The 21,247-nt window shown below is 39.2% G+C and overlaps 1 protein-coding gene across 15 annotated transcripts in view; it reads left to right on the top strand.

Moving 5' to 3' along the window:
• The first annotated feature begins 254 nt into the window (after nt 1–254).
• Nucleotides 255–21,247, top strand: part of adgrl2b.1 (adhesion G protein-coupled receptor L2b, tandem duplicate 1) — a 129,468-nt gene continuing 108,475 nt past the window's right edge. For 5 of the 15 annotated variants that reach the window (XM_007548709.2, XM_007548710.2, XM_016669776.1 and 2 more), the window contains exon 1: nt 1,368–2,058. The gene's annotated coding sequence lies outside the window, so the exon portion shown is untranslated. Of the gene's footprint in view, nt 444–1,364; nt 2,059–21,247 lie in introns of those variants that run through there. The other 10 variants (XM_016669785.1, XM_016669782.1, XM_016669783.1 and 7 more) reach the window with 4 other exon arrangements.

Raw genomic sequence — 21,247 nt, forward strand, 5'->3', positions numbered from 1 at the left:
GACTGAGAAAAATAGTAAGAAGGACAGGACAGGAATAGAGTCTTAAAGGATTATTGGAAGGATTAAAGAAAGGAATATTTATTGTCATGATACAAAATTTAAAAATATTAATGACATAAGGTAGTTTTGCTACACCCTCGTGTAGCTACAGTAGGTGGCCGTATGTACCGTAAAGTTGCTTGCGATCTGACGCAGTAGGAAAGAAGAAGAAGAATCTTACGGAGACATTTTTTAAAAATAATTTTTCCCTCTTCAGTCAACACTAAGACAAAGACGAAAGTCAAGAAAATTATCCAACGAGTCCTACATCAGGTCTGTAAGGTTATTTGCGGGATATAATGGCAAAATTAAAGTTAAAGTCAAAGACTCTTGCAGCCAGATGAGGAATTAGGGGCAAAAAGTCTTGTCGGATGTTAGTGTGAAAGCTGTGTCCGATGCATTTTGTGAGTATTGCTTAAATAATATCGGCTTGTGAAAATCTACCTTCAGGAAAATGTGTAAAAATAAACAGGAGCATAAAAAGGTGCTTAAATGTAAATGCCACAGTTACTGCAGTCCATGTTTTCAGGCTGCCACAGAGCTACCATTGGAATTTACACATAAAATCAAGCACAACTACCTTCACCTATTAATCTGTGATTTGACTATCAGTAAGTATCGTTATGCCAAAAATGGGATGGGATATTCACTGCACCTGCATGGAGTCAAACATGTCGTAGTTGCCCTCAATCACAGTTTCATTCAACTGGATATGAGGTGGGCTGCAGGCCTTGATCCATTTCTTGCATTATTATTCCAGACTTCTTATGGGTTTTGGAAATGTAATAAAGTGCATTCCCCTCTCTACATGCTCCGGGTACCGGCTGTCAGGACTGTATGTTCCTCATTGTCAACGTTTGACCATGATTTCCTTTTTATTTCCCCCTAAATCTTTATGACCATAGCCTGTTAGCAATGAGGAACACCGGAAATGTTGACAGAGGTTCTGTTCCTATAGCTAAGGGGTGTTGATTGACCGCTAATTGGTCAGTTGCTGACAAAATCTCCCTAGAATGATTGACGGGTCATGTCAATTGACAACAAAGGTTGCTAAAGCCAGCCAGCGCTTACATGCCAACTCCCACATTTTGTCTTTGATTTAGAATCATATTAAAACTCTTGCATGCCTTCTTCTGCCACCAATTTTAATATTTCATGAGGCTCAGGTTAAGTAATCTGGATGTTGACTAAAGTATGACATTAAGTCACAAAATCAGCTGCTTATAATCTTTCAGCAAAACTTCACTACAAAAACCCTTAACTATCCCTTTAATTAGCATCAGAAGCCACCCCGATCCGTGCCGTGCTGGTGATCCGCGCCGGGTTTTGCGCGCCGCCATGCACAGCCAGCTGCTGCAGAGCAGGGGACCGGTGCGCCGTTCCTCCTCGCCTTGTTTGCCTCCAGTCCGGCTGTAGCTCCGACTGTCTGCGCGGCGTGTGGATGAGGCGCGGAGGGAACGACCCCCGAGCGCTCACAGAAGCGCCTGGAGAAGCCACACTCTCCCATTTAGATCGCAGTCCGCCTGCGTGCGAAACCGCCCGAGGACTTTCGGACTGATCTGAGACGCTCGGAGTTTGATTTCGAAGCCAGACTGGGGCGCATCTCGTCTCCTTGAAGTGATCCCTTTTTCATGCAGTCTGTCTGTAGCGCTCCCGTCGGAAGGAGTCCGTGAGGAAGAGGAGGAGGAGGTGGTGGTGGAGGAGGAATCGGAGAGAAGGTGTGGGGGTGGGGGGGAAGCAATCATTACTTTTGAACAGACCCTTCGACATGGAGCTATTCGTCCGGTCCCGTGCGCACCAGCTGGAAGAAGAGCGCTTATCTGCCTCGGAGATCCTCATCTTCTGTCCAGTGTGAAGAAGGTCAGGAATGCAGCAGAGCCCCAGCCATCTTTGTGTAGTTTATGAGGGCTTCTTTTAAAATAAAACAGAGAAAGGAGAGGCGGCGGCGGGACTCCTGGTGTTGGTGGACTGAATCGGATCTCCACTCCACGCCGGGGATTCTTATTTTGGCACCGCGCTGTAAGTAGCGTTTAAACGCGCATGTTTGACTCTTTCTTGTGGAGATGTTGGGTTGTGGCTCGGCGAATCAATGCCATTTATTTAGACTCTCAAAATAGGATCAAGAAAAAAATGTGAGAAAAGGGGGCCTCCAGCAGTTCTAAACTGCTGCGACCGACGAGATCAATGCATCCCCATCGTGTAACACATATATACTTCAAGTTAGAAGTTGCTTGGCTGCAAGATTCAGAATGCTGTCTGTGGGTGGAAATAATCTAAAAGAAAACCCTTCTGATTGCTGTGTTTTTAACCTAAATGCTCCCCGTTATTGTACATTGGTATATTTTCAGTCCAGTTTATTCATATATCTCTTCATTGCAAAATAAATTAATAAATAGTGCTCTTTATAAGGCAACAGATCACAATAATACCCAGAAATGTAAAATCAAATGAATTCAATACAATTCAGACGGATTCATCTTTAACATTCACATTCCAGTTTATTCATACATCAATAATCGTCACTGATGCTCAACAAGACAAAGAAATCTCTTGACATGACCTTAAAGATGTGAGAATACAAATTTAATAATTTGATGTATGAGGTAACCACTATTATTAATTTTATAATAAATAAAAAAAAGGGAGAGAAAACAAAAAGAAAGAACTCCCAAACATCTCCACCCAGTCCTGGACATCCTAGATCTGGACTGTCAGTTGCTGTCTCCATTTACTTTTCCATTTTGCGGCTGTAAAATAAGATCATTTCACACGACATGTATAATTCACAGACCTGAGTTAGCCATGTGTGATGATGGGACACACACACACACACACACGCACACACACACACCACGATACACACGCACACACACAAACACACTAATACACACATAAATAGAGTTTTTACAGGCTGAAGGAACCATATTTTACTCTCACGTGAGGCTTTTAGAGACATGGGCCGCTCAGACCTTCAGAGAGAAACAACAAAAGAGTGCTTGGGCTGCCAGTACCAGCCTGAAATATCAAAGCTGAGCAACATTTACATATAATCCATACTGTCTGTATTAAATCAGGACAGTGGTGCATCATTATATAAGTTGAGGAAACTGGGGGCTTCCTTGGGCTTATATAAGAGCCTCGTAGTTAAGATTATGGATGTCTTTACGGCACCAAACAAATCCAATCATATTTAGACCCTGACGGGAACGATTCTTCATCCAAGACCAGACTATAAAAGTCTCGCTGGCTGGGATTGATGTTCAATGCTTAATGCTGACATTCCCATCAGTGATCCCTAATCATGGAAAGGTCACCTCGCCTTTCTGCTAAGAAGGGCAACATTTACAACTGAAAAGATCCCTCCATTCACCTTGCCCATGTCTGAATTATATCCAGAATTTTATTTTTTTTTTGGAAATTTTCTTTTCTTTTTCTTGTTCTGACTGAATTTAGCCAATTTAGTTGACCCATGCGACCAACCTTAACCACCCAGCGTTCAGTCAAAATTTAGGTGTTATTAAACGCCTTCGTGGAGACACCTTTCACTTTTTCCACCATATGTTGCACAGACATAAAGCAACATTGTCTTTTATATGTCAGTATAATTTAGTTTACAGGGGACTAGTTGTTTTTTTTTAAAGAAAAAGTCCCAAAGGTGCTGATCATTTTGCCCCTTAGGAGTTTTGTACCCTTGTAGTTTTTGTCGTTGCATACCAGATTTTCAGGTATAAAATGGAGCCGTCAGTATCTGTCATCAGCATGCTTCTCTCTTACGATGCATCAATTCATACCTCGCCTTAAATAGAAGTTGAACTTGCTTTTACCACCATTTAAAATAATTTTCTGGAATTTTTGTAAGAAATATGGATTTTATAACTTCAGTATGTGAAGTTTTCCCAAAGAAGTTTGCTTTTTTTATTTTTATTTTTTGTGTGTGTTTGATCAGTAGCCCCAACGGGTGCTGATCATTTTGCATCTTTGCCAATTTGAACCATTATTGATTATTGTGAAGGGATGGGCGATATGGACTTTATATTTTATTACAATGTTTTTTGTATTTATTGTGATAATGATAGTTATGAGGATAGAAAATGTGTTTTTAACTTCTTTTCAGTCTTTTTTTTAGGCAGCTGTATGACCGCACAAACATAAATATCGATCTAAAGACACGCACTTGTTTCGAAATGGAGCTCTTCAGGACACTAATTATATAAAGAAGTGTGGTTTTTGTCACTGAACTGCACATTGTTACTGTATTAATCATTAATCATATATTTACTTATGCTCTTATGGAACCAAAGATTTAAAAAAAAAATAAGTAAACGCAACTATCCTCACAATACTGACAGTTTCCGTGACTTTTCAGACATGATTAATTGGAATTTTTCCTTGATGAAGCAAAAATACTTATCACAATAAATATTTTTTTTTTTCCCATGAATAGGAGGTGCGCTAAGTGACTACTCTCGTTTTGCGTTCAGCAGTTTTGGAAATTAGAGGACGCCTTCTTTCACAGGATGTTTTGTACTGACCTTTGGTCAATTTAAAGTCACCTTTGAGTCATTTTGTGTGCGCTTAGATGGCTGAGGATTTCAAGTCATTTTTCTATTCTTCTGTAAGGAAAGTTGAAACCAATGAATATCCAACAAATGTTTTCTCAGAATCCTTTTGGTTTGATCAAGGAGTCAAGTTGTTGCAGATTTCAAATAAAACCGTGAGTCCAAATGAGGATTAGAACCATCATCAGTGAAAAAGGGGTGACATAGGAAACCTTAAAATGTGTGTTACAAAAGTTAATTTTCAAGGGGACTTATGTCTTTAATATAGTATAAGGCTTATCTGTGAAAAAAGATAAACTGACATAGAATTGTAGAAATAACTGTGCGAAATGGTTTGGTAAGCAAGGTACAAAATGGAGTTGAGAACTGGTGAAAGAGCCACTAGGATAGTAAATGGCAGGAATTCAAATGGGGGTATAGGGAGTGGTGCTAGTTGGGGACAAATGGTCTCTTGCGTCTTCCTCCCATCCCACACCCCTCCTTCCCCAGCTTAGCTCCCACCCAAGCCATGCCGGTTGGTTTGGTCCATTTGTCTGGTGTCGTCTTTGGGAGGAAGTGCCATCTCATCTCACATTGCGCAAATGGTTTCAGTCCACGCTAGTGTGAATTCTAGCAGGTTTTTTTGTAACTGCCAATTTCCATATCAAAGTGTCTGCATTTGAATAGGGGAGAACTTTAGCTGCCAGCCCCCTTCCTCCATGCAGTTTTGTTCTGATGGAGCACTGCTGCCGCTGGTGGGGTCGGTGGTGGCGAAGACGCAGGCTACTCACAGGATTTCTGGAGATGGCAGTTGGCTGCGTGTGTGTGTACGCGCGTGTGTCTGTGTGTGTGTGTGTGTGTGAGAGAGAGAGAGAGATGGTGTTTGTGTTGGAAGCAGAATTAATGTGGATTGGGAGAGTTAGTTGGCTATAATCTAACACAAAAAAAAGCCATATATTGAGTGGAAATTGTGGATGCAGCTCATTGACGTGGTCATGTGAGAAAGATTTTTCCTCTACTATTCCTCAAAACAATGCTAGCCAATTTGTGGTTTTTTTAAGTAAGGGAATCAAGACTGCTCACTAGCTAAAAAACAAACAACCCCCTTTTCCCCCCTCCACACACACACACACAAATAAGTTGCAGAAAATTTGTTTAGTCGATTGGGCTGCAGTATTGAGTTTCTAAAGCGCCCCAAAACAAATTTGCTCTCGAGTGCCTTCTTGCGAGCTGAATGGTTTAATTGGACATTGATTGAGTGACTACGTAAAGACACGGAGCGTTCATGCTTTGTTGCAAGACTCCCGTGTGCCTACTGGTGTCTGATTGTTTTTTTTTTTTTGCCTGTTGCAGAGATAATATTTATTTCCAATTCTGTGCAGGTGTTATTTGTCAGAGAAAGAATGCGCCAAGACATTGTTTATTTTGATGGATCCTTCGGCTCTCTTTCCTCTTTGTCTCTGTGATACACGGTCTAATCTTCGCTTCAGTTTTCGGCAGGTTAAATAGATGAAAATAAACAGACACTTTGCGGCGAGCACAAAGAGAAACAAACAGAAAAAAAATCGCTTTTGTGCCTTTGTGTATGCCCTTACTTTGAAAATAGGATCAGCATAGGTTAATAGTGAAAGAGGGTGCAGCGTGTGAAATGTTATTACACAGAGACAGGGAATGTAAATGCCATTGGAAGCGCAGTAGGGGTCAGCGGCCCCTTCATGCTCCTCCTGCTCCTCGGTAATAACATGAGCCAACTGCTCCCCGATCGGCTGAAGAGGACAGCTCGCTCTTTCCTCCCCTTCCCTTTGTTTGGACAAAATAACATCACAAAACCGTCGCAGAGGGGCAAGAGCGGGAGAGCAGATTCAAGTTTGAAGCCCAAAGAGCAGGAAAGAGTGTGTGGGGGGTGGGGGGTAGAGGGAGGGTATCCAAACGTCACCTGCTATCTTCCCTCATGGCCGACAGGTTTGACAGCTGCCTTGTTCAATTCCTCCAACTTCCTTGTGAATGGTTGGGCAAACAAGTAGACCCGAAAGGGTGACAGAGGAAGAGATGAGTAATAGATGAGCTTAGATTAGATTGATTTTCAAAGAGAAACAGTCCATAAAGATGCAACGTGCACATTTTCCTATGTATGGCGTAATTTTCTCCCCTCTGTTGGCGGTTTCTCAGCCCTAACAAAGCCTCGAGAACAGCCTGCCTGCATTGTGTACGTGTGGGAGGATGAGGTAGGAGCGACTGTGGTAAGTTTGTCGAGTTGGAGTGGAAACCACGCTGCGGTGCTGATCCAGAGCCGGCCGTTCAGATTATTAAAAAGCTGCTGAGGAGGAGAGGTGCTTGCATTCTGCTCTGTGGAGGCTGCTGTCAGTGGAGAAATTGGCATCGGTGCTCCCTCCTAAGATGGATTTCCTATTGCTCGCTGCGAAATGATCTAGAGTCTAGTAACGGCTGCAACCTGACATTTTCCTGTGATGCTCTCTAAAGACAACCCCCCGCTCCCCGTTCCAGCCCCCTCCTCCTCCTCATTTTTTGGGTTATTTATTTATTTTTTTGAAGTAACATCAAAGCTGCTCTTTCTCTTGTTGTCCACATTTGGAAGGGATTGAAGAAAAAAAACAAACTCCCGGAGTTAAAAAGCTGGAAAGGGCACAGAGTATTTAACAAAGTGCTCGAGGGTGAGTTTTTCACTCGCTGCTGAGGCCCATTGAAGCCATTTTGTGGCTTTACTTAAAAAATAAAGAGGCAAATAAATGTGTATGAGGGTAGTTAAAGGGATAGTTTCGATTTTTTTTTTTTTTAAAGGAAAAGCTCTATCAAGAGGTTGTAAGGAGGTAATATGTTTTCTTTCACTATTAATCCAGATTAGTTATTTCCAAAGGCTGAAGCCACTCCCATTTAAAGATACTGCATTCTAAAAAATGTTACACTGCAAATGCCATTCATTTCTCTTTAAACCATTGTCTTGTTTGGAATCGGCTGCTATGGATGGAAAATATCATTTACACAGGAAACTTAAGTATGGAGGCAGTGTGCCCCTAATTGCCTTCCTGTGTGAAACACATACTGAGAACAGATTATGTAAAGCATTTCTGGTTAAAGTACAATATTTTTTATTTGTATATTAAGCAGTGTAAAAAGTCAAGGATGTTATTGCAGTTTAACTTAAATTATTAGTTTTGTACTTTGTAAGCTATACCAAGAAAAGCATAAATGTTCTATTTCAATTTATGTTTCACAAAGGAAGATTATTAGTGTTGCACTGTACTTCTCTTGTAAAGAACCATTCTCCTTGCTGCAAATAACCAACTGATTCAAATATGTCGATGGTATAAGTTTTATAAAATAGCATTTGAATGAATCACTGTGACCTTTTTTAAGACAAGTTATTTTGAGTCAGTAGAAGTCCACTTTGGTATTGATGTTGGTTTGATCCTTAGCAGTGTTTCAGATTTAGTGACATTTACGTACTTGTGTAATAATTTTCTGCTTCTCTGTGTAAATAACTACTCAATGCAAATGTCACAACGAGTTAAAGTTTCATACAAAAATAGTTTGCATTAACCAGAAGATTGTTTTTGAGATTGAAGTTGTAGTCTTCTGTGGTCTAGCTTTTAGCCTTGTTCACTGTAGTGTTTCCTACTCGGTCGCTTTGCAACTATATTTAACGTGAATTAAGAACGCACTGGCAACAGTTTCTTTGTAAAGCAACTGCCAACAAATCTACCAACTTTTTCTGGTGCTATTGGAGACTTTTAGAAAGAGAAAGGCCATCTCATTATTTCTCTTTACAGCAAATGGGTGCTACCTTTTGGCTCCAGCCCGTTGCCAAAGCACCTCCAGGCGGCCTAGTCCTCGCGCCACACATCAGTGCCTCCCACTGCAGACAGAGCAGCAGATAGTCACCCCTATGTCTCCGAACTGTCAGTCTTCTTTTTGGGTTCTTCTTGTTGGTCTAGAGCTTGGATGAAGAAGGAGGATTACAATTGTGACATCAAAAGCTTTGTTTGTAGTTCATGTTCTGAGTGAGCTTCACTCACATTGTCTCTCCTACACTTTCCTTCTCTTTCATAGCACCCATTACAGTTACGTTCACATGGCCAATTATGCAAATCAAGAAGCATTCAAATTTAGTGACTTTTATTGACTTCTTGAACAGCCAATAGCCACTTACAAAGGAACTGACTGGGGTCATTTTACATGTGGAACAGGGTTTATGTGCCATTCTAACTGTGTTTTAGGAAGGTGGCGGACCACTTCCAGCCTTGACTTTAACTGTAAATATTTGTAGTTATCTGTAAAAAATCCCAAAAATTAAACACAAAGCTAGTTCATAAAGTATGTCATGAAGTAGTGATGGCATGCCCTTCTATGACTTTTTGAGAGCTCCACCTAATATGGATTTGTAATAAGCAAAGCGTCAGTTACTCTGGGTAAAAAATTAACTAAGTGTTTAACAGACACACTTCAGAAATCCTGAACTGTCCCTTTAACAGCATAGGTGGATATATGCCTGAGGAAAATCTCACCCCCTACTGCACTTCCTCCGGTGTTTAAAATGACGGTTAACTTTCCCCCACTGGTTTGAAATGGATGTTTAATGATCGACAGAAGCCCAGAGCTTAGCGTCCTTAGCAGTCACGCTGGCTCTGTGTGTAAGAAAGCTCTCCCCTTGGTGCCGTTGTTTGACGTCGAGTTCAAAAACAGGCTTGTTCTCAAGTGATGGATCATCACAGGTCTCTTTAGGTTGTGTGTTAACCCTTCGGAGGGTGCAGAGCTCTCCCCCCGTCGGCAGCACGTGATGGATGTGTCCCGTGTGTTTCGGCTCCATCTATCAGAAGATTAGCACTGACCTGTGAGTTGTCTGAGCCGCCCTCTGAGCTCCTTTTGCCCCAACGCTGCGGCGATATTAGCATACAAGGACGCTTCTCCGTCTCGGGGGGGATACAGAGATAGTGTTCTTTATTTGGTCCTGCCGCTGTATAAGGTCACAGGAAGTGTGTAGATTAAGGGCTGAAGAGTGTGTTGGTATTAGGTGTATCTGACAGGTCATCTGTCTTCAGTGCTTCCCTGAAATTCCTAAATAGCACCATATAATTATCCTAGAAATTGAGGTTCAGGCTATGCTTCACTGCAGTTCCTCCTTCATGGCACTCATGAATCATATAAATATGTAAATCAGTCAACTGATGTGGTTTAACAGTTACTCTTCTCATTGCATCGAAACATCTGAAAGTGGAGTGTATCTACACCCAGGTTTTTTTTTTTAAAATTGTTTTTATAAGGCCGCCACACATGATGGACAGCATGAATTCTTCTATTAAGTGCCTTCACAGGAACTGCACAAGCACAATTACCTCTTGAGAAACTAGTTATTCAAAGCATTAAAAGGCTAAATCAAATACTACATTGCAGCCTTTTCCCTCACCTCAGTTTCGCTCCGATCATAAAAGTCTATCCCCACTTAGCGCTCTCATGCAATGCTTAAATGTCACCTCCTACGGTATTTCTGGCATTTTGTCCTTGTTGTGTCTTTATGTATTGAAAGAATACCTCATATGGCTGTTTTCTTAGTTCACCAGGGAGGGAAAAAAAAAAGTCAGAAGATCACCTGTAATCTGTGAGCTCGTCGTCTGCCATGTCTAATGGCTATTTGATGCTTACTTGGTGTCACTTGGCGTTCCGCGACAAAGCCAATCTATTTTCAAGGTGAGGAGATATTGTCAGAGTCCTTGAACGTTTCCCGGGCTTTGACTGGCAGGCGTTGTCACCGAGGATAAGGAGTGGTGGGAGTCACACTGCAGAGAGAATCTATTACCTCGGATGGCATAGGCACACTTTCACAATGTGTCAGTGAAGTCAGCCATCTTGCATACTCTTGGCGTCTGGAAGAGTCCCCTCACCAGAGCAACGAGGGAGCAGCTTTCAAGTTTAATTTTGGGGCTTGCCATAAGCAGTTTTATTGAAGTCGCATGCTCGAGCTTAGTGCTATGATGAATCGTCCTGTAAAAGCAAAAACATTGAAGCGTTCATCAGTGTCACTGTGTAATCTGTTTTGTGATCACTTGCAACATTAAACAACCTAAAAAAAAAAAATAAAAAAAGAAGAACGAACCAAAGTGTTGCAGCATGAAACAGGAGCGGTAAAGAACTCCAAAACTCAGCCGAGCCCTTTCTTGTGGAGTTGTGCTCATTTCCGCCATTTCAAAAGCCTCTTTAGAACAGGGAGAAAAGGGACTGCGGGGCTCTGCGAGTTGCAGGCGAGCGAGGGAAGCTTGTTGATGATCAGCCGAGCAAATCAGATCTTGATATTTGAAGAGTGGAGTTGTGATTGCTAATCACTCTACTGCTGAGTTTTAATTAGGAGACTCATAAGCATTCTGTCATTTCCTTGCACAGCATATTCGAGCATCGTGTTCTTAAAAGAACAAATAATTAGTTGCCTTAGTAGTTGGGGCTACAAAACAAGCTCGTGTTTCTACAGCATACAAGAATAACACACTGATTATTTTTTTTAGCACAGCTGTGCGTAACATGACCTTTTGTGTTATTTTTTCACCTTGTAAGATACTCTCTCTCTTTTTTTTTTTAAAGTAGACATAAAGCCTGCACAATATATCGCGACTATACCATCATTGCAATATCAAGGTTGTGAAATATTCACATCACTAAGGACTGCTTGGAGTGCAATAAAACTTGCATTTTTCAAGCTAATGTAATAATATTTAGCCAGTTGGAAAGCATCTCAAGGCAGCTGATGCTCACACCAGACGTTGCCCAAAATGCTAAAGGTCACAGAGTGTAGGAAGCACAGATGAGAAAAGAAGAAATGTAACTGATACCTTCATCTCAGTAAATGTCAATATTATCGCCGTTGCAATATTTTCCAATAGCCCCTAGTTGAGATGTCTAGATCAGAATTTTTGCAGCTGATCTTTATCAGTGATTTTGTAAAACTCTGACCTGCCAGTACTGATTTCTCCCTAAGAACATGCAATGGCAACATATTTCTTTTTACTGCTTTCTGAATTCATTGAAAGCTGCAGTATTAAAATGTCTGTAGTAAAATAAAAAAAAAGCTAAGTTACAATTTACAGAGGTGTCTCTCTGCATTGATGTAAACCTCAAAAAACAGTAGAGTGCTTCAGGCTATGGGATAGAAGTACTTTTAAATAAAATCCAACTAAAAAAGATCAAAGCTTATTTTACTGGCTTACAAGGCATCTTTTTTTTTTTTTTTTCAAAATTTCAACCTAAAAATGTAAAAGTGCTGTATATCACAAGATGGTGATTATACATGATCAATTGAGAAATTTAATATGAAGTTCTCAATTTAATATAAAAAAAAAACTGTGATGTGTTAAACTGTGAAATCATTTTTTCAAGTACTGGAACTCTATAGAAGGCAACATTAGACCATGCATGTGAGAAAGAGTGAGTGAGCAGTCAGCATCACACAGCTCTGCACTGAAACAAGACTTGACAAATATTTATAACACAACAACAACAACATAAAGATTACACGAGGCACATTTCAGCTATGAAGACACAGAACTTTTATGTCCTGGAACTTTGTAATTTATCTTGCCTGCTTCTTGTCTGTTTTTCTACTTTGGGGTCCAAAAGGTTGCCGATGATGCATCAGTGCTGATTGATGTCTTATCCAGCTGCTGAGATTGGGACAGAGGCTCTCATCAAGAAAACATGTCTTGATTCTAAGCAATAAAATTACAACCAATAATTCTGTTGCAGTGATTACACTTTTATAGCAGACAAACATAATCACTGTATAGTCTAAGAAATGGTATACCTGTGACAGATTTTAAAGGGATTTTCAGCTTCCTGTCATTGATTGAAAAGACTTGCTCTCTCTCACTTTCTCACAGCCTGAATGAATAATAGAAAGATAAAGTTTCTTGAAACATTATTTCAAATTTATGTTCTTCCTTAAAGGCTCTTCTGATACTGAAAATAGACCACAGACAACAGCGTCTTTTAACAAGATGCTGTTGTCTTGGGAACAGCATTAAAATATACTTCTGTGATATCTGCAGATTGTTAACTGATTAGAAAATATATTGTATTTTTTTGGATTCTGACCGACCAATCACATGGCGGTTCCAATCATGCCGAAAGTCATCTGATTTCCTGCAGCAGTGTATTTTTCTGTCTCCAGTATGGATCATTTTGACCTCTGTTTAGGTTTATACAATAACCTACAATCTGCTGAGCAGCCATCATGCATCTGTAGAAAATAGATTTTCCTTTACAGAAACTTTTGACACCTTTCTTCTTCCTGACTTCATTTTTAAACACTTCTTCACTTGGCAACAACTTTAACACCAAAGGGTGTTGTTCCCACATGACTTGTTACTGCTGCATTCACTGATTGGACGGAAAAAATATATATATAGATTTTTGGTTTTCTAGTGTCAAATAGTCTGATTTTGATGGTCAACCTTCTCTTGGTATACATATGCTTACACATACTTTCTCCAAGCGAGCCCCAATTTAATCAGGAGTTATTTTCTCGCAGTTATTGCTATAGATTTGACTGATCTTTCTCCTGAATGGGTATGGTTTCTGTCCTGCACTCCTAAGACCTTTGTTAGGACATTTTAATTACAGCAGAGCTGGATGTAATTGATCTCGGCTTAGAGGGATTTCACTGTCAATGAGAATGAGCCTGGGCGTTAATACGACCCGAGCAAACGCTTCCACCTTTGTGCCGCACTGATACACACTCCTGCAAGAGGGACTGGTAGAGATGAGACGGCCGAGGCTTGTTGTTGGTTACGTTTTAAAACGGCGAGGCGTCTGTCTTTCATGTGTAACCATTCAGCGCGAACAAGTCTGGATCCCGGATTTTAACATATCTGTAGCCAGCATTGTTGCTACCTGAAGTGTCCTCTTACGAAGCACTTTCTTCATGGTTCCATGTTGTCACCCACAATCCTTAAATTTTCATAAGGCTGTTAGATAATGCCTCCCGATGAGGGTGAATTATTGATGGCCTTGTACGTATGAGTGGGACAGAGCAGGCTTTTAACTCTCTGAGCTACGCGGCCTCTTATGTGGTAACTAAGGGACACCGTACAAACACCCAAAGGAATGATGTACTGGAGGAGGAAACAAACGGAGGCAGGGGGCTGAAAATAAAATAAAAGAGGCATGAATCCTTTACACCACTGTTGGGCTAAGCCACAACAGAAGGAAAAAAAACAACTTGGCAGCAAAGAATGGCTTTGCATGAACAGAAGCCTTCTTTTGTGTTTTTGAAGCATTGAGAGGTGGTATGGTAGCTGTGTATGTTTTGCTTATATTTATACAACGCTCTGGTTGTGCTTTCCTTCATTGTGCAGAAGCGCATACACACAGGTTCGCTACAGTTATTAACACACAGGAATTTGAAGTTTGAATAGACAAGTAAAAACTCTGTGCACACTTTATAAGGATTACAGCTTAAAAAGAAGTCAGGATAAAGAAACTGATCAGGGGATTGAATGGGAATGAGCCTTTAACTGTTTTGGTTGTAGACTAATTGCCCTAGTCTAGCAAAAACACTATTTATGTAATGGCGTTTGGTCTCATTTTCTGCTTTTCTCCCTTATTGATCTCTGAACACTTGGGTTTTGAACTGTTGATTGGACAAATAAAACAATAAGAGGATGCCACATTGCACTCCACGATTAACACTTTATAATATAAATGATTTAGGAAATGAGCCATATAAATGGTCAATAGATGCATTGATAAGAAAATTAATCACTCGTCCCTAAAGCAATGGTTATCTAACTGTGGAGTGCAGAAGGCTCTTAGTGCATATGGTTTCATTTAACAGTTTTTTTTTTATAAGTAAAATAAATTTAGCCTTTTAAAATACCCAAGGACTTTTTTGTGATTATAAAAAGCCTTTGTTTTGGTATGCATCTGGTGAAGGGGAACATAAAGAGTATTTATGAACATTTATTAGACCAAAAGAAGAAAAACATAAATTCTAGTATTATGTGATTACATGTTGACAGTCTGAGTCTCTTGTTGGACTAAAGCATCTTCCATACGGATTTCATATTTTTTTTTATTTTGCTGGGTTTAGTTTGATCAGCCCATAGCTCTAAATTCTGCAAACACACACCCTGACAGCTGTCCTGAGTCTTATTGCAAGAGCTCTCATCATTGTTCAAATTCGCTCTCTTTGCACTACTATGGCCCTGGAGTTTGCATAACAATGGAGTGAGCAAAGCAAACTCTTCAAAAGCACATCATTTGGACACGCAGAATTTCACCCGTGTGGTCCTTGAAGCTTTTAGGTGGGTTTTTAATGATCTATTGATATTTGTAGATGAAAGCATTTCATTTAATCATCCAAAAAACTTTTTTTTTTGAATGAAATAGTACAGATTTTGTTGTCAAAAGTGTTAAACCTGGAGTAAAGGGTTTAAAGGCTTCAATATGCTGTGAATTTCATGTTGCATTTCTTTTAAATCAGCCTGTCTCTCATAGGTATTTTAGTCCCTCGGGTCAGCAGCCCATCTTTTAAAATGAATATGCACAAGCTTTTACAATTTTTTTATTTTTTTTTTTATTTTTTCATCAGAGACAGATACTCTTGAATAACCACCCGGTGTCTGCCTTCGTAAGTCAGCGACAGCACAAGAAAGCAATTATGTAGAGTGAAACCAGAAAATCAAGTCCAACCTGTGTTCGTTTCCCAGAGGAAATGTGGCAGATTGATGCCTGCGTCTTGGTTTCCAAAGGAGCTGACGGCGTGGGTGGACAAATTATTACAAACCAGTACTGAAAAAAGTGGAAGTGGAAGCTATCTAAGTTTAAAGTATTTTTTTAAATCCATAGCGAATTTTCCAACTTAAATTTGCCAAATAGATGGTCTGAGCAGTACTCCCAGTCCACACAAAAGAATCTTTCCTAATCAGTGCCATCATGCAAAGTAATTAACCTTTAATAAAGCCTTTGAGATTTGAACATAGCAGAACAATTTACAATTACTGATTTTAAATTATGGTTTCAACAAATTAAATTAATGCGCACATTTTCGCAACGATTAGGCCCACAACTATACCTCTGGGAAACATAATTTTTCTGCTTTTTCTCAAAGACTTTCCTTTACTTAACAAGTCAACATTTCTCTACTGGTTCTTCCTAAGATGAAGTTATTTCAATCAGTATCAATGTTTTTTTCCCTTTCTCTAATTAGCTAAAGAGCACATTTTATACTTAAGGTACATCGAGCAGCAATATATTTTTTTATTGCTTTTAAATTCTTAATAGTGCAAACGTTAAGTAATGCTAATTGTACTGTGTTCTTTTTTTTTTTTTTTTGCTTTTGCTGAACATATCTTCTCATTATTAAGATAATTAATTAAAAGTGTTTGGATATATTTGTGCAATGCTGAAAATACAATTTTAAAGTTCCAAAAATGGACCAACTTAACATCAGCATTTACCTCACTGAAAAACAAAGCAGCATATTTAAATGTGTGTGCAAGTTGAGAAATCAGGTCTCAAATCTGCAGCAGTTTAAAAAATCAGACAAAATAAACATGCATTGTGAAAGGATCCTCTCATTGCTAATGAATGCAAAAATAAGCAAAAGGAAGAAAAAAAAATTATACACCACCTGCCAATCATCAAACAGCAGACAGACAAATTTAGCGACCAGCTAATAATGCAGGACTTGGCAGATTAAGAACCAGATATTTCCCTCAGGAGTTTTTCAGTCTGCAGCAGAGCTAAAAGTGCGTGTATGCTGGCCTGAAAAGCATCTCCAAATAAGTGATAATTCTGGTTTGGAACTGTTGGATGTGTAATTAGGCAGTTGTTTGCAAGGACTGTCTAAACAGACTTGCTAATAATATGTCATTATTGTGTTTACAATTTCCTCTGCTGGCCCTGCTTGTCAAATTGAACTGATAAAAGTAGCTTGACCAAAGCTTTTCTGATGCAAGCAAACAAAAAAAAAGAAAATGGTGTGAAAAGTGGGGGTGAGGGACGGTGTCTAATTTTACCAAGTGAATTTGCATTTTCTGTCTGCATCACCTACTGGGCTATCATAATAAGACTAGACATAATATTATGTTAATTTTATTGCTGGATAGACTTGATATTCTCTTCCCCTTGGTGGAAATTATATGATCATAAATTAATGTTGGTGAAATTACCAAATATCTTGCATCCTTAGTAAAAAGTGCCGAGGCTTCTTTAGTCACAATTATCAGCTCCAAGTTATCACGCAGAGACACGGTGGATGGAATCAAAGGAGGAAAAATTCACGGTAATTTACTAGCTGGTAAACATCTTTACATTCTGAAAATCAAAATGAACCCGTATGTTCACCAAGACCCCGGTAAACACACTGAGCTGAATATCATTGCAGGTATTAACGATGCCCTTCAGGATACGCTTTCATCTCTGGCCCAGTCATAAAAAGGCTTCCCCAGCATGGAGACGCTGAAAAATTAACGCAGTGTTAAATGCTCCCCTCTCTGCATCCTGATGGCTTTACCTGCAGGGAAAAACCAGTAGATATGTACTATCAACAGTAAAACATGGTGGTGGGTCCTTAATAGTATTGGCAGCCTTCCTTTGGGACTCATTACTTCTGACGATTACTCCGCACATTCCAGTAATGGCCGAGGTGTGGGAGGCAGTTTTGCAGGACCACAGTAGTTTGACCTCATGTTGCAGGAGTTTTTGTGTTTAAAGCAATTTCACTGTCTGGTTTCCCAAGGTAAACAGACTGAAGCCCTTTTTGTTAAATACCGAAAAGGTAATTTACACTTCCGTCAGACTTTTCAGGATGTCTAAATATTGCTATCACGCTAATTTTGGATTTGTTTTTAACAGAAGGTGGTATTTATCATATATTACAGTTTTGACGTGGTAAAGAAATAATATTATGTTTTTACAATGTAAAGACATTGACAATGTCTTTGCAGGTCTCTGTGGTGTTTGAGTTTTATTTGTATGTGAATTTAACTAGTATTGCATTATTATCATTCTAAACAAATTGCATACAGCACTAATGTTTTTCAATATATTTTAACATTACTTAGATCTTGATCTTGGATGCAGTGATTTGAATTAGCTGCAGATTCCTTATCTTTGTTTTTGTTAAGGTTTAGGGTGCCCAGGACTATAACAGTAAAAGACATAAAACAGCGTTTGGAATAGATTTCCTGCCTCCTGTCCATGAGCGGTCATTAAATATTTATATAAGGACCAGAAGAGATGTCACAGTTTATGTGAGAGAGCAAGTGCTGTAAAACAGTATTTTGATAATTCAAAACAAACCTAAACGATTACAGACTTGATTTTAAAGTAGTTGGTACTAGGGTGGCTGGGATTATTAAAACCACGGTCTTTGTGTGTATTCCCAGGAGGATTGTTGCTTATACTCTTAAATTTAATCTGAGCCAGCGTTCCAAAAGCTACCATGTTCCATAACAGACAGATGACAAAATGGATAAAACAGACCAATTGTGCTGTACTCTGTTTAGCCTTCCTCTCAACTCCTGAAAGACTTACGCTCTCTCGCTTTCTTGCAGCCTGAATGAACTGCAGTGTTTAAAAAAAAAAAAATACACCTTCCTCTCCAATTGCTGTCCTACAGTTCTGTGTTTACTCTGATTTCATCCAAAGAGAAATGTTGTTGCTACAACCTGGTAATGCTTATATATGATGTGCTTACTGAACGGAAAAAGATATGATTTTTGAGTTTCTGTCATCCTTGGCACTGGTCATGGCAAATCAAGTTGGAAATGATCCTTTTTGCATTTCTACCCATGATATGTGTAAACAGTGAGACGTGATGTTATGTAAAAAAAAAAAAAAAACAGTCCAGCATCACCATTTCTCTTTACTACTTTTTAAGAAGCAAAACAAGGGGTTTTGAATAGTTGCTAGAGTAGACAGATTAGAAGAGCATCATTAACAGAAACAGTAGACTTTTTTTCCCGTGTTCTGGTGACACTGTCAATAGATACTGGTTATCCCCATTGATACAGTGCTTTTCCAGGGAGCTCCCTGGAAAAGCAGGGGGACATCCCCATCTGTTTTTGCCATCGCAGTTTTATTTGGAAAAAATTACAGGAGCAAAATGCAGCAACGGGGAAGCAGAAACTTCACTTCTAAACACGTTGCTGCATCCCTTTTATCTCTGAAGGCTTATATTGACATTACATCAAACCCAACTTAAAAGTGTACCAGGTGCAAGTTGGAAAGCCAATGAGATTTGCGCAGGGACCGAATAATTTTTAGCCACACAGTGTATTTGTGTGCCTTTTATTCCTTAGCAGGAACATGTTCATACATAGATGATGTTCAGCACTAAATAGCTAAAATGGTTCCAAGGTGACGATGAAGATTCTTCTTTTTTTCTTTTTTTTTGTAATTCTTTCTCCTTTTGAATTTCATTGTGGTTCATGTCAGTCAATATTTTTAGTGATGTTAAAAAGTGTTTGTTGGTGTGCTGACATGCTTGAAGCTTCCATGTTAATCAGGGCTGTATGAGTAAAGGGTGAAATGAACACGCCTTGTGACTGGCTGTCACTTCTCTTTCTAGTGTTTATTTTCAGTAATTCACATTGAATTACTTGAGCTGAATAGAAATAAATGACAGGGATTTTTTGACTTACTTTGCTTAAAATACCCATTTAAAGTTTTATTTAACACTTGAGAATTACACAAAGTTGATGTTGATGAATTTTTTTAGGCTCAATAATTTTTGCATCTTAAGCTAAAATAGATAGTTACATACAGTAATCATATAAATTACACTTAAATTATGTTACTTTCGTTCTTTGATGCTGTGTTCAACATATGATTATCTGCAACTTGTGGCGACATGCAACGCTCAAGTCATTCTTTTTAATCTGACGAATCTTCTAGTTCTTATTTGGAGATTTGCAGGGCCTCTATAGTCAGGATCTAAAGCGGCTTGATGCATGTCGGGCACCGAGGTGTCAAAACTGCATCGACACAGACCACACAGGGAAGGAAGCCCACGGGCCGACCACGCATGGGTAATGCGAAGCAGACCGGAGTTTAGAGTTCGGACAAACATTACGGTGAATCCGCTCCAGGAATGTGTGGAAACAAGAAGGATGGCTATATCAGTGCATGTGAGGCGAGCCATAAAGTTGTCATTGTGGCGAAACAGTCACTGCATGAAATTGTTTCTCATGCTGCTGAAAGAATTCATCTAACTCTAAATAGCTCCTAGAAGCTGTGTGAAAGCGTAGTGAGCACGGTTTGCAGACAGGAATGTCGGGAGAGGCCTAACAGCTTGTCTGAGTGATGTAAACTGGGTCTGAAGAACTGATTTGTTTTTGAGATAAAACAGCCTTATAAGTCTGACTTTCAGATAAACATTACACTACGTCTCATAATAAAGTGATGTAGGGGCTACACAAATAATGTAGATATTTGTCCGTGTTACTCAAAGTTCATCTCAGTTTTGTCTAATTTCTCTCCATCTGTTTAGTTTATTCGTGTAATTACGGAATGACTCCTGATAAAATCTAAACATTTTGTATAATTAGGTATATGAGTAGGTTTAAAATGTTCTACTAAGCTCATCAATCATGTTAAAAATTAGCGCATTTTTGTTTTCCATGCTGATGTTGTACGTTGCAAAACCTTTACCACCAAAATTTGATTATTCTATTTATTAAAGTCGTCTTCAGTTGTAAAGTCTTGCTTTAGTCAAGCAATTTCAATCGTTTTTAATGTATTTTTTTTTTTTTACACAAAATGGTTCCACAGTATTTTTGAAATACTCGGATCAGTTCCAATTGATCTAAAACATCAGTTTTACTTGCACAGGCTGTCCTGTTCTGACCATTCTTTAAGTGTAACAATGTCATTTTTTCCCTTTATGACTCCAATTAAGTCTATGAGGCTTTGATTAGATGATTTTCTAATGTCACAGTTGTCTCTAGGAAAGTTGATTACAAGCTTTTATGTGCGGATCTCCTGTGAAGTAGCCGTAATTACCATTGGAGTTATTCAACGTCATTATTTCACATAGGTAACATTTCTCACTTAGGAATCACAAGTTTTTTGCAGTTTGTCCATCTTTTAACTGAAATGCTTCTCCAGCACATCTCCATTGGAATTTTTTTGTCACATCTTTATAAAAACAGACTGATACAAAATGTGTGGATTGTGCTCTTTTTTTGGAGTAAAACACAACCAACTTTAGGATAAACCAGCACTGGTTGATACAAATGCCTCATTTAAAGGTTCAACAAGGTCAACATCTGGTTCATGTCCTATTGTTTTGAATGACAACAAAGTCTGATTTTGGTTTTCTACATTTTGGGTGGTGAGTCAGGAGAAGCCATTATTTTGTTCAAACTCAGTATTCTGAAACTGTTTAAAACAAACAAAAAAAAAACATATAAATTAGTGTTTTCCCCCTAATCAACTGTTGAAAGATGTTTCAGCTGTTTCAATGCTTTGCCTGAAGGGCTGCTTGGTTGCCAGCCTCAACTTGTTCCATGTATTGTTATCTAACCTGCAGGAAATTCTACAACTGGAATAAAAAGTGCTAAATGATGACATAAGCCTATTTTGAATGCACAAATTACTTTCTGGTTGCAGTTCCCATGAACTGCATGAGCTATGGGAATCAAATATCAGTTTTGAACCAGATA

The sequence above is a fragment of the Poecilia formosa genome, unplaced genomic scaffold (assembly GCF_000485575.1).
Source record: "Poecilia formosa unplaced genomic scaffold, Poecilia_formosa-5.1.2 Scaffold27, whole genome shotgun sequence".
NCBI classification, from domain to species: Eukaryota; Metazoa; Chordata; class Actinopteri; order Cyprinodontiformes; family Poeciliidae; genus Poecilia; species Poecilia formosa.